This window comes from Lichenostomus cassidix, chromosome 27 (assembly GCF_008360975.1).
Source record: "Lichenostomus cassidix isolate B80296 chromosome 27, HeHo_3.0, whole genome shotgun sequence".
NCBI lineage: Eukaryota > Metazoa > Chordata > Aves > Passeriformes > Meliphagidae > Lichenostomus > Lichenostomus cassidix.
In genome coordinates this window covers 5,746,111-5,761,752 of record NC_139507.1, presented here as the reverse complement: position 1 = coordinate 5,761,752, position 15,642 = coordinate 5,746,111, and the positions used below count along the sequence as shown (strand labels likewise).

Here is a 15,642-nt window from a genome sequence, read left to right as displayed (position 1 = left end):
AGTAACAGCTGAAGATGGATGCAGCCTGTTCTTTTCCTGCCCTATGAAATCAATAGAGGCCTATTTTTTCTTTTAAAAAAAAAAGGTTCAGTTATTACTAAATATGTCTTAAAAGGCTTTGGGTTTTGTCAACAGTGTGAGCAGCAGAAAGGGAGACACATGCTTGTGATGGGTTGTTGTGTGTGTGCTTGAGGGAAAACTGAGCACTGATTTTGCAGGTCTGGCTGTGTCACCTCTGTCACACCATGTCTCTTTTTCCATTAGCTGCAGGACAATCTGAGTAATCAGACTCCCCAGTGAATCGGAGCTGGGACACTTTCATTGTTTGTTCTTGTCTCGGTGTGTGATTCACTGAGTTTTGACTGCGACTTTGGGAGGGTGACTTGCCTGGAGCTGTGGTGAAGAGCTGGGATTGCTTATTAGGAATAGCTGCAAGAAGTGGTGCTTGTTCTGAGTCTGTTCCACCTCCCTGTTTTCTAATTATGTGTTTGAATTTCTCCCTGCTCAGCTCACCTGTAATAAATCAGACACCCACAGGTTACATGACCCTTATCTCTGTGTCTTCTGATAAAGGTCTTTAAATGATGTTTCCATTAAGGTTTTTAGCAAACATCTGCTGGAGGGTTGCTTTTAAGGACTTAGCTGTGTTTGAACTGAGTTTTATTTCAAGTCTAACCCAGCCCAGGTATTTTAGGATGCCCTGTGCAGGTGGCTGTAGGACTGTGACCCTGACCTGCTTGAAGCTCTCCTGGTAACACATTTGATGTCATGCTATAAATAACTAGTGACTTTCCAAACATAATTAGTTTCCTTATTGTCCTCTAAATAATGTGTGAAGCAGGCATGAGCTCCACATCCCCTTCCAGCAGGGTTTCCAGTTCAGAGGGGCACATTCACCTTCTGGCTCTGCCTGAGCAGCTCTTGCTTAAAAGGTGTTTTGGTACAAAACATGGTACTGTGGAGGCTGATTTAGATGAGTGAAATGTTGTTTGCTTGACCTGGAGTGGATTTTCAAAACCATTCTTTTCTTTCTTAGGTTGATCTTGTAGCCATGAATTCTTGTTTTCTCCCGTGCCTGTTGGGCTGGGAATCCATGGAGCAAATACAAGTACTTGTGGATGTGATCTTGTTGCCTCTTGCCATCTGAAGAGAGCTCAGATTTGAGCAGGAGATGTGATGGCTTTTTATAATCTGTTGTCATTTACTTAAAATTTACTTACATTTACTTAAAATTTTCTGGCTTGTTGATGGATCATTTACCACCCCTCCCTTCTTTTTTAAAGGCTTCATAGGGGTCTGATTCCAACAGTGCTTTTCCTCAATGATCCAAACACATTTTTCTCTCAGTCTTTTAAAAACCCCATAAATCCCAATACTGTAATTCTGCCCTATATTCTTTCGTGTCTGCTAAATACGGTCAGAAGTGTTGAGTGTGTTTTCATGCTTTCCTTTGCTGTCAGTACCAATGAGCCATCTTGCTGTCAGTGATGTGTCTCACTACTTTTTGTTCCTTCAATCAAGGTTTATTTAGATTTTTGTTTTGCAGAAACTACTCAAAATGCCTCCTGTTCTTGATCTGTCCTTTCAGTTGCTCATCATCTGTGATGTGGTTTGTGTGCTCTGTGGGTGAGAACCATGCTTGGTCAAGAACCTATCGAGTACCAAAGATGTTTTCAAAAAGAGCTATCTTTAAGCATTTAAATGCATTTTTTCTTACATACATTGAGCTTCAGACTTGGAGAAACTTAATGTGTACAGAAAATATTGAAGTGTGTTGCAGTTCTGACATGTCCAGTTCTACCTTGAGAGGGATTTATTGTGTCTTGGCCAGAGAAGCTGTGGCTGCCCCTGGATCCCTGGCAGTGTCCAAGGCCAGGCTGGACAGGGCTTGGAGCAGCCTGGGACAGTGGAAGGTGTCCCTGCCATGGCAGGGTTGGAACTGGATGAGCTTTAAGGTGCTTCCAACCCAAACTGTTCTGGGATTCTGTGATTCAACTGGGGATATGTCAGCAGATGAGATGAAGTCTGAGGCCTTCCTCTTTTCTGATGGATCCCTAAATGTTCTGGTACAGTAATTTCCTTCAACACACACAGGTGATTATTGTCTTGTAAAGTTTGCACAAAGGTTGTGTTGATGCCAGTGGGAGTTTTGCTAAGATTGCCCTAAATTCATGCTGTCCTTTAGACCCTAACTACCAATGCACTTTGGCTCCAGTCCCAGGAATGACCTGAATTTGAGGTGCTGGAAGGTCAACAGCATCTGGTGCTTGGAGATGTGATTTCCACATCTGGGGGTCCTTGTCCAAAATAAAACGGGCTTTTCATTTGTGTTTTACGTCTTGTAAAGTTTGGAGCATGGAGCTGTTTAATCAAACTGGGATTTCATTGAAGAATTCTTTGGATGCTTCTGTCTTGGCTCAGATGTTCTTGCCTGCTTCTTCCTCCTTGTCTCCTTTCGCTGTGCCATCTGTCTGTCATCTGCTTTCTCATTTCTCTGACCTATTTATGAAATATGTTTGCACAACCCCTTTTGCAATGGCTGCAGAAGAGTGTTGGAATTGTGACCAGACTTACTTCCTCTTCCCCTTTTTTCAGTTTGTGAGCTCCAACCCATTGGATTTGGTGTGTGTCTCTGGTCTTGTCCTAAATTTACATGGTGGTTTCAACCCGGGGCTGCGCAGAGAATTTTCTGGTCATGACAAGGCAGGACACGGCAGCAGCATAAACCTGGGAGGCTGGGATTTGTCTGAGTCCTGGCAGGAGGTGGAGTCGGGTTTGGGTTGCAGCTCTTGTCAGAGTTCAACTCTCACAAAGAGGAACTTTATTTCTGAGGCTTTGGACAGTGATTTCATTGTAGCAGAACTGCTGGGCATGAAGGGACGCATTGAGGCTCTGTCACCAGTCCAGGTCCTGAGTCCACACACCTGTCGAGGGGCAGCAGCAGCCTCTCAGCTCCTGCCATTGTGGTTCTCTCCTTTCTCATGTGGAAGGATTAAAGCTTGGATTTGCTGCAGCTGGTCTCAAACTCAGCCCAACAGCAAACTGGAAGCAGTAGGATTGCTGTTGGCACACAGGGGATGAGACACCACTGTGGGAGCAACCAGCGTGGGTGAGCTTCCTTTTGTAGGATCATCGAATGGTTTGGATTGGAAGGACCTTAAAGCTCATCTCATTCCACCCCCTGCCATGGGCAGAGACACCTTCCACTCTCCTAGGGTGCTCCAAGCCCTCTCCAACCTGGCCTGGGACACTTCCAGGGATGGCACAGCCACAGCTTCTCTGTGCAGCCTGTGCCAGGGCCTCCCCACCCTGAGAGGAAGGGATTTCTTCCTAATATGCAATCTAAACATGCTCTTCTTAAGGCCATTTCTTCCTCTTCATTACATATTCCAGAAAAAAATGGTAAAATTGCCAACAATCCTCCAAATCTCCCTGTAGTACTGTTCAAAGTAAAGAAGGAGCTTAATAACTTGGCATGTTCCAGTCCAGGACCTCATGTCCCACCTGGCAGCTCATCTGGCAGGGAGGGAATGCTCTGAGTTGGAGATATTTTTATGCCTTTTAAAAATGGTTGGAAACACCTTAATATAATTGGAGCTGGACTGTGCCGTACACACTGGGAACAAAGCATTAGGGCTGGATTTGTTCTGGAAAAGGTATTTTATTGTCCTCACTTTTCTGCTTGAGATAGCAAAGAAAAAATAAAACAGGGAGAGGGAGGAGGACACAGCAGTACTGATAAGGCTGCTCCTTTTTGGTTTCCTGCCTGCACAGTGGGAATGGATCTGTCCTGCTGGTGATGGATCTGAGATTGAGGATCTCTGTTGGCACATTTACATACATTCAGTTCCAAATAATCATAAAATCACAGAATGCTTTGGGTTGGAAGGGACCCTAAAGATCATCCCTTTCCACCCCCTGCCATGGCAGAGACACCTTCCACTAGACCAGGTTGCTCCTGTCCAGCCTCATTTATTTTTCCCAGAATTGAATGTTCCATAGGCAGAGGTGGCTGTGAAGGGATGGCAGGAGTTTGAAAACTTCCTGGATTTCCCTGCCCCCTCTGGATAGGAGCTTTCTCAGCAAATACATCTAGGAAATTTTGCCACTTCCTTTGAAAGTGTTTGTCCAGTCTTGGATGCTGCTAAATCAGAGCTTTGGGGGAAGGGTGGATTGAGAAAAACAAAGTAACAAAAAGGCAAAATAACCCTTGATGCAGGCTGCTGTAGATCCGGTCATGTTTTCTTTTGTAGGTCAGACATGATAATAAATATATTCAGGATTACTAAAGGGGAGAAACAGCTGTGGCTTTTTGAGTTTTGTTTGTGGGGTTTTTTTCTTTTTTTTTTTTTTTTGAGACATTGAGGAAAGAAAATGGAGCACGAAGGGACAAAAAGAATTGCTGAACACAGCATGTCCTTTCCCCAGCTTTAGGGAATAGCCAAAGTGTCTCTGGGAAGAACCTGAGCTGCAGGGAGAGAAGGAGGAAGCATCCAAGAGTGTGTAACAGTTGTGGCGTAGGAATAGCTGCACAGTCCTGCTCCCCAAATTCTCATTGAAGATGCCTCATGTAGCTGAACTAATAAAAAGCCCAAACAACAGAGTTACTACATCAGTGGATTGTTAACCTGCAGCTGACCCTTTGCTTTTAATCTCAATAAGTTAAAGGAAGTCTATATAGTCACTCCTAAATTTGTGTGTATCTGTGACACGTATTTTGCTCCAGAAGAGCTGGCAGTGGGGGGGAGGGCAGCTGTAGGATCAGAGATGCCACAAGGTGAAAACCCCCCTTTTGTTCTGCTTTTCTTCACCCACCTCCCCTGTGCTTGGGAGGGAGTGTGGGCCTGAAGAGGGGGAGCGTTTTTGGCAAGTGTTTAATTAATTAAAAGAGAGAAGGTAATAAATTGATGGTTACAGTGGAATGTCTTCTGTGATGCTAAAACCATTCCACTCAAAAGTGATCTTGTGCCTGGGACAATAAATACCCCACAGATAACAGCTCCTCTTGACTGTGAGCCAGAACTCCTCTGGCCATGTAATAGATGAGAAAAAGATGTCAAGTACCACGGCCAGGATCAAATGGCAAATCTGTGATGGAGCACGGAACTAGCAGATTTGGGACTGGGGGCTCAGCTTTGAGCCTTTTAAACTGTTACACTTTATTGTTTCTCCCCCACTGCTCTGCCACGTTGCAGAAGATGGATGAGATTCCTCAGCTGGGATTCTACAGTGGCAGTGTCCTATTCCCTGAGGGAAGGTCTTCTGTGTGGTGCAGTGAATAAGTATCAGATTCCCACCACAGATACACAAACATCTACTATCAGCTTCTTGCTCTTCTTCCTTTTTTGTTTGTTCTTCACCTGGAGCTAATCCCATAACTACTCTGCTCTCAGTGATAGTCCATGTGTTCTGCCTCTCTTGTGGGCTGGTGCCTTTTGGCCCTGTAGGAGAAAATGCAGCTGCACTCGTGTGACTGTATTTGGACTCTGCAGAGTTCATCATCCGAAGTCCTCGTGTAAACTGTTCGTTGTAGGAGTCCATGAGGAGGTGGCACTGGTGGGGTTGTCCTCAGGCTCTCGCAGGGTCTCATGCAGCAAACACGATTTGCAGTTCGGATGGTTCATGACAAATCCTAACATCCAGTTTGGAGCATTGGCCACCTCAGCTCTGCAGGCTTATCCAGATCCCGTTTCCTCCCCCCTCCAACGCTTGCGTGCTCTCAGGGTTTGAATTACCCCATGCTCTTTTTCAGCAAAGTAAATAGAAGATCTGTAAGTTTAAACATTAAGGCCTTTGTCAGCCCACAGTGAGTAGCAGAGGCCTCCTGTGGCTAAAACTATGTTTGGGGGAGGTCCTTGTTTTACAGTGCATTGAGTTGTGCTGAAGGATGGTTTGGCAGCATGGGACTGGAGCAGGGCACAGGTGGAGCTCTGGCAGGAGCTGTACTCCCCTTTTCCTCTCCCAGCCACTTCTGCTGAGGGTGTTTGGTCCTTGTCCCAAAGGGCAGAGCAGAGCCCCTGCCAGGGTGGAGGGGAGGATGTGACCGACAGGACTCGCTTGCAGCCCTCAGACGAGTTGCCAAGTGGAAAGTTAGCTCCTTTGTGTCTCCATAATTTCCTAGATCATCCAGAGTTGTTGTTCAGCTCCAGCATGTGCCACCTCTGCCGTGTGTTCTACTGTCCAGAAATTGCTGGGATTTAAAATTGTTTCTGGCAAACACATTCAGAATATAGTGAGGGCTGAAATAGGGCTCTTAAACTGTGCTCTGTGGGACCATGCAGAGTGATTTGCAGATTCATTAAATGAGATTGATTAAATGATGGAAAACTTGATAAAGGAGCCAGGAATGCCCGAGAAATTCACGGGTGTTGACAGACATCCGTTGGTGCCAAAGCTGTGATGAGGAGTGGAGGGAAGTGACATGATGTGTCGGTGGTTGAATGCAGATGAGATGGGAAGCTCCCTGAAAACCCTTCATTAGTGGCATTCATTAGTGGCCAGAGTTGCTCTTCTGGAAGATTCTCCGACCTGGTCAGAGCTCAGCCCTTTCTTGGAAAGCAGAGATGCTCTTTTGTGTCTCCCATGTGATGTTCAAATCCAGTGTTTCTTCAGTCCTTTGTGTGCCAGAGTGTCACTGATAAAAGGGGTTTCACGTGGCTGAACAATGCAGATTGTGCCTTTCTCCTCGTGGAAATACAACTAGATTTTCACAGCCTTATTTTGACCATCCTCAGCCACCCCCAGGACAGCTCTGCCCAGAGCTCCTTCCTCTTGTGCCCCCAGTTTACCTACCCCAAACCATCAGCTTCCCCTGCATCCACAGGGATCTCAGTCTCAGATTTGATCCAGTGCCATGAAACCTTTCTGCATCTTTGCTGTGGAACACAATTGCTAATTCCATAATTTATACCTTCTGATCTGCTGCCTCTGGTGCTGCCTGCCCACAGTTAAGGCGCTGGAAGCAGCTGCCCTTCTCCCTGCCCGTGCTGCTCCATGACCCCTTTCTGCCGTGTTTCTCTGGCTCCAGGCAAAACCAGGCATAGCGTGACTCACAGCAGTCTCCTGTTGTTGTCCCTTTCCCTTTCCATTTCTCTCTCGACTTTTTCCATGCTCCTGTACTATACAGCAGTCCTTCAGCCAGGATTATTTTATCCCATTTCTTAGATAAAGGGCTTGGAGGCCAGAGATGTGTTATTTCTGTGTTAACTGGAAGAGCTCTTTGGGTTGAGAGAGGAAACTTTGCTTGGATCGATGCCAGAAATAGCAGGGCTGCCCCTTCCCTTGACTAAATGACCTTCAGATTTAATATTGATGTGTAGCTTTATCCTCACTCTGGTTTAGATAAAGAGGTGATCTTTGCTGGGAACTGCATTGGGAGAGGCCTGGTAGCGATGTGTGCTAGGAGGGCTGCAGAAGAGCCAAGCACAGCACCACAGAGGGAATATCTACATCCAGTGGCTGTTCTTTCCCTAAAAGACTTGGTGTTCCTGTTACTTTGAACAGGGATGACCTCCCCATGCTTCAAGCCAAAAAATAAAAAGAAATTTTCATTTTTCCTACAACTCTGAAGCAACTGGGATTGAAGGCTTGGAAATCAGGGCAAGCCCCTGAGTGAATGGGGCTGAGCTGGGATTGCTCCTAGTGCCCTCCCGAGAGCTGGGAAGCAAGAGTGCTGTTCCCCTGGAAGGCAGGGAGCCTTTGGACTGCACCTGCTGGGTGAATTCATACCCCTGGTGCACTTCTGCATCAGTGCTGCCTCTGCTGCTTCAGTGTTATGTAAAATCCAGTATTAGTTCTCTCTTACTCTGAGCCCAGCCCAGAGTTTGGCACTGCTGAGAACTTCTGCTTCCACTGTCAGTGTTCCTTGGCTTCTACCTGGTTTGTCCTGGTGTCACTGTGTTGTCCAAACAAATGTATTTTTTAGAATCATAGAATGGTTTAGGTTGAAAGGACCCTTAAAGCTCATCCAGTCCCACCCCCCTGCCATGGGCAGAGACACCTTCACTAGACCAGGTTGCTCCAAGCCTTGGACACTGCCAGCGATGGGGAGTCAAAAGCTCTTTGACTGCCACCTTTGAGCTTAAATTCCTCCTTGCTCTAATGGGCTGTGAGAAAAACTGAAAAAAAAACTTTTTAGGAGACTTTTGTGAGGAAGGTTTAGAGCTTTTGTGTTCCAGGTACAGAGCAGTGTAATTTTGTGACCTCAGAGCCGTGTTCAGGAACATAAACTTCGTGTTGGAATTCTGCATTTGGAGACGTGTTTGCAAAGCTCTCTCCTCTTCCTCCCAGGACATGAAAGAGCAGATAAGGAGGGTGAGGTCATCCCAGCAGTGCAGAAATTTCCCAGGCCTCGAGCTGAGCCTGTTTCAGTGTAATCACTTATCCTGAAGTTTCATTTTGATCTTGGGCTGCAGAACCTGTGGAGTTAAACAAAAGCCCCCCTGCTCCCCATGAGCCATGACAAAACACCCTTTGACCTCAGGTCTTAACGGCTGCATAATGAGAATTGAAGAGACTGAAGCTGCCTTTTCATCCCTGGAAAGATGGGAGTATCCAGTGCTGCTCACTCCTCTCTGTCGGTGCTTACTGGGTGCAGTGGGTGGGGGCGAAGAGGAAGGCTCTATCTCTTGGGAGATAAACTAAGAGGAAAATGAAAGCAGGTTTTATTTGTTGCCCTGCTCACTTCCATCCTGGAGTGACAGTGATCAGATGTGGCTGAGTTGAAAACAAGTTTCTGCATCCCATGTCAGCGTGTAGTGAGCTCCCTTGTTGGGAAATTTGGTAAATACTGAAAGAATAGTCAATTCCCCTCTTCCCAGGACGAGTTCTTTGCTTCGAGATTAACCCCACATTTTTCTTTGATATCTCATTGCGAGATTGTTTTGCTTGTGCTGCCCAAGTGGGGAAGATTTGGGACACTGAGACAAATGCAGTGGCACTTGTTTAGATCAAGTTGTGGGCAGGACAGTCAGGAAATATCTTTGTTGGTGCCAAAGCTGGAAGGTTTAAACATCCTGGAGAATCATTCCATAAAAACTGCCTTCAGTAACTCTCCTGAACAATGGAAACATGTCCCAAATACGTCCTGTTCTGACACAGTGTTGTGTTAGTGTTGCTCACCAATGCTCGAAGCTGCCATCCTCACCCTGGCAATAATTTCACGTCGTTTCTGTATTATGGAATATTGATTTACTGTGGAGCATAAAAATGTGCCGTACTCAGCAGAAGGGCCTCTCCCAATTGTTATGCTCCAGGAACACTGCTGCTCAGGAATGTGAAATAAATTTTCCCTTTTAACAATGGATCCTGATTTGCATAGTCTCTATTCTTGTTTCCCCAGGGACTGTGGCACTAATGGGCTGCAGCGAGCGCTCCCCCACTTGGACACCAAGCTCCTCTATTTGCACACATACAAAGGGTTTTGCTGTGGAACAAGTGTAATAACTTTTCAAACAGTTTACTCTGTGCCGTGATTGTCTCCTCTCTGTTGTGCACTCAGTTTTGTTTGAAGAACTTAGAACGCTGAACACCCCCTTCCTTCTCTTCTTTGATGTTTTAACTGCATTATTTTCAGGGAAGCTTGTTTTCCAGCAATCCAGAAAGTCACATCGTGCTGTGCTGCCAAGTGTGAGGTGATCTCATGGTGCTGAAGGGAGACCAGGAGCTGGGAAATGGCTGGTTTGCTCTTCTGGTGTTTTGCTTTGGCAGCAAGCAGAGCTTTAGGATACAGTTGCAATATTCAAGAAAACGGCTTGTGGTTGTTGCTGGTTGTGCTTATGATGTGTTAGTGAAGATGTCAAACCCCTTACTGTATCCTCCTAGTGAACAGGAGTCACTGGTCCTCAGCTCTTGAGTTTGCCAGAAGAAAGTTACAAATCTCTTGGTGAGATCCCAACTTTTTTTCTTTAATGTGAACAGGAGAAAAAAATGAAGAGCAAAATTTCCATTCCATTCTGTCTGCCTTGGTGTCCATGAGCGTGTGGAGAACTATACTGAAAAATGGGTCCAATAAATTCTCTTGGAACATGGTATTTTTCAGCTGACTGCTCTACTGCACCTCTGGAGAGTTGGTTTTTCTGGTGTAACAGGCAGCTTGTGGTGACCATACTCTTCTGATCCCACCTTCTGTCCCCCAGCTTGCTCTCCCACCTTCCCCTTCTCTCCCCACCCCTTGTCCATGGGTGCCAAGCAGGGTTCAGACATGGCCCAAAGTACTTGCACTGGCATAGCTGAAAGAATAAAATCCAAAATTTTGGCTATTGTCACGGAACAATTGTCGCTGCTAAGGGCTTGAGAGCAGCTAGAGCTGGGAATGGCTGTTTTTCAGAGTGTCAGCTGAGTAAATGCTTGGGGCAGTGCATAAATGTCATGGTGTAAGGATGGAGTTGAAACAGCACGAAAGTACTTGTGAGACACCATTCTCCCATTTCCAGCCTTTGGTGGGAGCTTCTGTGTGATCTTGTCAAGGTTCGTTGGGACTGTGGATGGGCTGGGAAAGGCCAGCACGGGCAGGGCAGTGACTCAGCATCCCAGTGAGTCACCCTGCTGTGCTCCATGGCAGGATGCAGAGCCTGGGGCTTTAATCGGGATGAGATGCTGTGTCACAGCACACCAGCCTCGTGTAGCACCTGGGGCTGTGGAGTTTCATCTTCACAGAATCATGGATTCATTTCAGCTGCAAAAGACCTGCAAGACCATGTAGTCCAATCTTGGACAGTGCTCTGGAACTGCTCTGATATGGGACCTTTACTCCTTTCCTGCAGCATGCCCAGACCCCGAGTGTGGCACAGGGAATGAGGACTGATGTCTCAGTTCCTGCAGGTGTTGGGGGTGGTGATTCACAGCCAGCAGTGTTGCTCTGAGCTCAAAACAGGAGGTAAATTAAACGGTGACTTTTAGTTTACTGGTGAGAAATCGAGTAGAGCTTTTTTGCTCCATGTGTCTGTGTGTCTCCATAGAATTTGCTGGCTTATTGCCTGCCCACTTACTGGGATTCCTCTAAGTGGCATATACTATTTTTCAAAACATTATGTTTAAGGGAAACATAGAATCATGGAATGGTTTGGGTTGGAAGTTGATCTCAAAGATCATGCAGTTCCAACCGCTTGCCATGGGCTGGGATACCTTCCACTATCCCAGGCCACTCAGAGCCCGTCCAGCATGGTCTTGAGGGTAGTTCAAGGAAGAAGGGTAATTGAGTAGGGTGGCTTGGTTTTACTTTCTTTTCTGAGAATACTTTGTGAAAGCACTTGCATGCCAGACATTTAAGTCTTGTGAAGATAAGCCTGACCCTGAGGTGTGGAGATGATTATGAGGATGATGTTCAACAACATAAATAATCCCCCGACTTTTTACTCAGGGGGAAACTTTCTCAAAGAGTAGATTCCAGTGTATTTTCATTATGCAGCTTCTGAAGTAGTTAAACTTGTGAGTCACAGTAAACTGTGTGAATGGGAGGATGGGCTGAAAGTGGCTTGGTAGGTTTGGGTTTTTCTGGGCCATAATAAGGTTGGGGGGCCCCTGTCTCCCCACCTTGGCAGTTGTTTCACTTTGGTATTTTTCATTTTCCTCTTTTGTTTCCTCATCTGTAAGTCTGTTTGAGAAATGCATTTTGTACTCATCCAAGGGTTTCCTTGGATCCTTAGGCTGCATTTACCTTCCACCAGGGAGGGATTTGGGGATATTTCAGAGAGAGAGACTGCCAGCAGAGAGTGGCCTGGGGCAAAGCTTTGGCTGCAGCAGCAAGAGGGGAGAGTGGGGAGAATACATGGGATGAACTGCAGTTTGGACTATTCCCTCGGGATGAAGGGCTGTTGGGACATGCATCTCTGTGCCGCTGCTGGGCCATGGGCTGGACACTGTTGCTGCAAGTGGTGGAATGGAAATTTGGAATCTGCTGAGTTGCCACAGGCTGTGATTTCTGGTCGTGCCATGATTCCCGTGCAGGAGTTCAGGCATCTTTTCACAGCTGCCCTGGGACAATTTTTTTTTTCTTCTTTTCCTTTTTTTTTTTTGTCTTTTTGTTTTTTTGTTTTTTCTTTCACAGAAATGAACTAAAGCTGCCAAACCAACCCTTTCATTCCCTCATCTGGGTGCTGGTTATTGGTGGGTGGTTTGGATGGCTCCCCTTCACCAGAAGGAGGGCAGTTGGGATGAGCTGTGTTGGAATGCAGATCATGCTGGTCCCTGGGCTACTGGCTGCTGGCCAGCACTGGCCTCTGTCTTGGGCAGGAGCTTGGCTTAGCCCTGTTCATGCTTTAGGATTTGTGCTCCCAAGTTTTCCCTGAGCAGTGGGGGTTTTTCAGTGGAAATAAGTCTTTACTCGCAGCCTCTGGAGGTTCTGGGTTTGTGTGAATACGGGAATGAATGAGCTGAGGGGAGGCTGGAAGGAGATTTAGCGGAGTGCTGAGCACATGCTGGGAATAGAAGAGCCCTTCAAAGCTGATGGTTCTGTCCAGGGGTGGGGGCGGGTAATTCAGCTGAACAAATTGTTCACTTTGGCTTCTTTGCAGGCAGAAATGTTACGATCAGCTAATGAGATTGTTCTCGAGCCTTGTGGGGTTTTCTCTTCCTCCCTCAGAGTCGTCATGAGAGTGGGTTTGGCAGAGCTTTAACTCTTGCTCTACATACTGATCTGGCAAAACAATAATAATAAAAAAAGGATAAAAACTTGGTGAGCTGAAGGATGAATATGAAGGATATACAGGGACAGGAGCAAAGTGGAAAACAGCAGCTGAATTGGGTTCAAATGTCTCTCTTTGGTGAGGCACAGTTAAAGATAACTAGAGCGATTTTAAAAAAATGCATTTTTATATTGCTTGAGGATAATGCTTAGAATTGCCTGTGTGAACAGAACACATGGGTGTGTCATAGAGTCACAGAATCCTGGGATGGCTTGGGCAGAAAGGACCTTAAGGCTCATCCAGTCCCATCCCCAGCTCCCAGTGCTGCAGCCTCACTCAGTGGGAGATGCTGGTTGTCTTATTGGAGAAAGGACCCATCTGTACCTCCTGGGCTCTGTCCTAATGCCACGGTGAGGCTCCTCCGTGGAAGGGGCTAGCAGCTTCCCAGTTTGCCTCTGGAAGGTGAGGGAGGCTGAGCTGTGTGTCTTTGGAGGGAAGGTCTCAAAACCCAGGGTTTGAACCATTCTTTGGTGATTTTTTCCATCCAAAGCTATGTAGGAAAGAGGAGAGTAAATACAGCGTGGCCTCTGCACTGGAAGGTGACTGCATTCCAGGGGACAGCAAAGCCCCTGGGAATATGCCAGGACGGAGTGGAGGAGGGGGACCATATGGAAAGTGCCTGGAAAGCTGGAGCTTATTGTCTCACGTTGTGGCAGTAATCTATGACTGTCCGAGGCTCTCGGAGCCCCCGGGTGCCCTGGGCTGGGCCCTGCTGGCATCACTGCCAAAGGCATTCTGTGCTTCCCAGTGAATCCCTCCCATGGCTGTTCCAGCTCTCAGCATGCTTGGCTGCCTGCAGAGTTTCTCAGTGTTTCTGTGTGGTGTTTCTCTCTTCTGGCATTGACTGTTTCTTCCAGCGTGACCTGTTATTCCTCATTTAACATCAAGATGGTTTGGGTTTGCTCAAGTGCTTGGAGTGGCAGAAACAATCTCCCTCCAGACCCCGGTGGCTGTTTCTCATTCATTCTGCTGACTCCCAGAAGTGGTTCTGATAATGTAGTTCTCCTTCAGCCTGTAACTTTCCAATCTGAAATGAGTTCTAGCTGCATTTTTGTGTGCTGCTCTGTGTCATTACCAGGATGGTCTAGCAGCAGCTGGTGGATCTGCTCTGCTCACTTTGCAGCTGGGCCTTTAGTAGGGCAGTCTCCTGGTGAAAAATAAGTCTGCTAATCTCTAATTCCCTCAGTTTGTTGGGGCTGTCTCTGTCTGCCTGGTTGGAATTCAGCTGCATGGACTCAGCAGAAAGCAGCGTGGACTGGTGGGCAGATGGGCTGACTGAGGGACTTGAAGCTGAGATTGAGATTGGATATTGGGAAGAAATCCTTCCCTGAGAGGGTGGTGAGGCCCTGGCACAGGTTGCCCAGAGAAGCTCTGGGTGCCTCTGGATCCCTGCAAGTGTCCAAAGCCAGGCTGGACAGGGCTTGGAGCAGCCTGGGATAGTGGAAGGTGTCCCTGGGAGGGAGGAATTTCTTCCCAATATCCAATCTAACCCTTCCCTCTATCAGTTTGAAGCCATTCCCCATTGTCCTGTCACTCCATGCCCTTGTAAAAAGTCCCTCTCCATCATCCTTGTAGACTCTGTTCAGGTTTACAAAGAAAGGATTGGGTTTCCCTCTCCCCCGGAGCAGTGGAGGTTTCAGATCCCCAGTGGTCATGGCAGGACATCACACTCTCTGTGCTGTGTGCATGGTTGCTCCTTCTAGTGCTGGACAAGAAAATAATCATTTTCACAAAATGCCAATGAAGCCATTAAAGCTGAGGAATATCCATGGGTGCTTATCCCAGAGCTGATCCCTATGAGGGGAACATCCATCCCATGATGTTGCTGCCAGCACCTCGCAGGGAAGGGTGGGACCGGACTGGGAAAGGCTCAGTTCTAAATATAGAGACACACTACGCTCCGTGCTGTTTTGGAAAGTGTGGCTGAGCCATCATTCTGTTCCTCCCCTCCTCCACCGCTGCCGCAAGGTGTCAGAGGATGAAGTGTACATTACTGTGTTTCGCTTTCTTGGGTTATTTTTGGTTCAAATCCAGTGGGTTTTTCTGGGGTAGGATGTGTCCTGATTTTAAGGTGAGGAGCAGGTCTGCTGCTGCTTGTGCTGCCGTGTCACTTAGAAAAGTAAATGGGTTTAAAACTATTTTTTTCATATTTAATCTCGATTTCTGTGTAATCTGAGCAAAAGAATGAGCTGTATTTAACAGCACAGGTCAGTGTTCCAGCAGGCAGGTTTCAGCTCTGAAATGGGTTAATGTCAGCAGAAGACTTTCTGGTTTGATTTTGGAAGAAACATCTGGACAATGCTGTGGCTCCCCTGCCCCACGTGCTCTGGCTGGTTCAGAATTGCTGCACAGAAGGAGGGGGAGGTGGGCAAAGGGAATTACTTTGTGATTAATTTCTTAATTGCTGAGCATCCAGATGTGGCAAAGGCTTTGTGCAGCGACACTGGATTTGTCAGCACTTTCTGCTGATGCTTTGTTTCCACTCCATGTCAGGGTTTTCCTCCTTTCTGGGCAGCCTTAATATTTATCCACAGGAATCAGGATGCTTAGGGTATGTTCTTATGATACTGTGGCTTTTAATGTGGAGAGTTGGAGCCATGGATTTATCCATTGCTTACCACCTTTGTCTTCTTTCTGCCCTGGAGTGCAGCAGTAGGGATTGAGGGTGTTTTGATGATACCCTCATGTTATTTCCTGGCTTCTTTATTTGCTCGGTCCATCCATCAGATGCAGAAGTCAGGTTTGCTGCTACCTGCTGTCCTTTGCAGCACCTCCTTGCAGGGGAGCAGTGTGTGCAAGGTTGGCCCCACTGGTCCTCTCCAAGCAGTGGTTTTACTCTTAAACCCCGGCAGTGTTGGTTATGAAACTTGTCCCTGAGGTCTAATTGTGGCCACATGGTACGAGCTGCTGGTCAGGTGGATTTGAGGACTGATGACAGAGGCCTTTTCTAAAGACTTCA

The 15,642-nt window shown here is 46.9% G+C and overlaps 1 protein-coding gene across 4 annotated transcripts in view; it reads left to right on the top strand.

Moving 5' to 3' along the window:
• Nucleotides 1-15,642, top strand: part of KANSL1 (KAT8 regulatory NSL complex subunit 1) — a 74,351-nt gene that overhangs the window by 37,905 nt on the left and 20,804 nt on the right. The gene's annotated exons all lie outside the window — the stretch shown is intronic.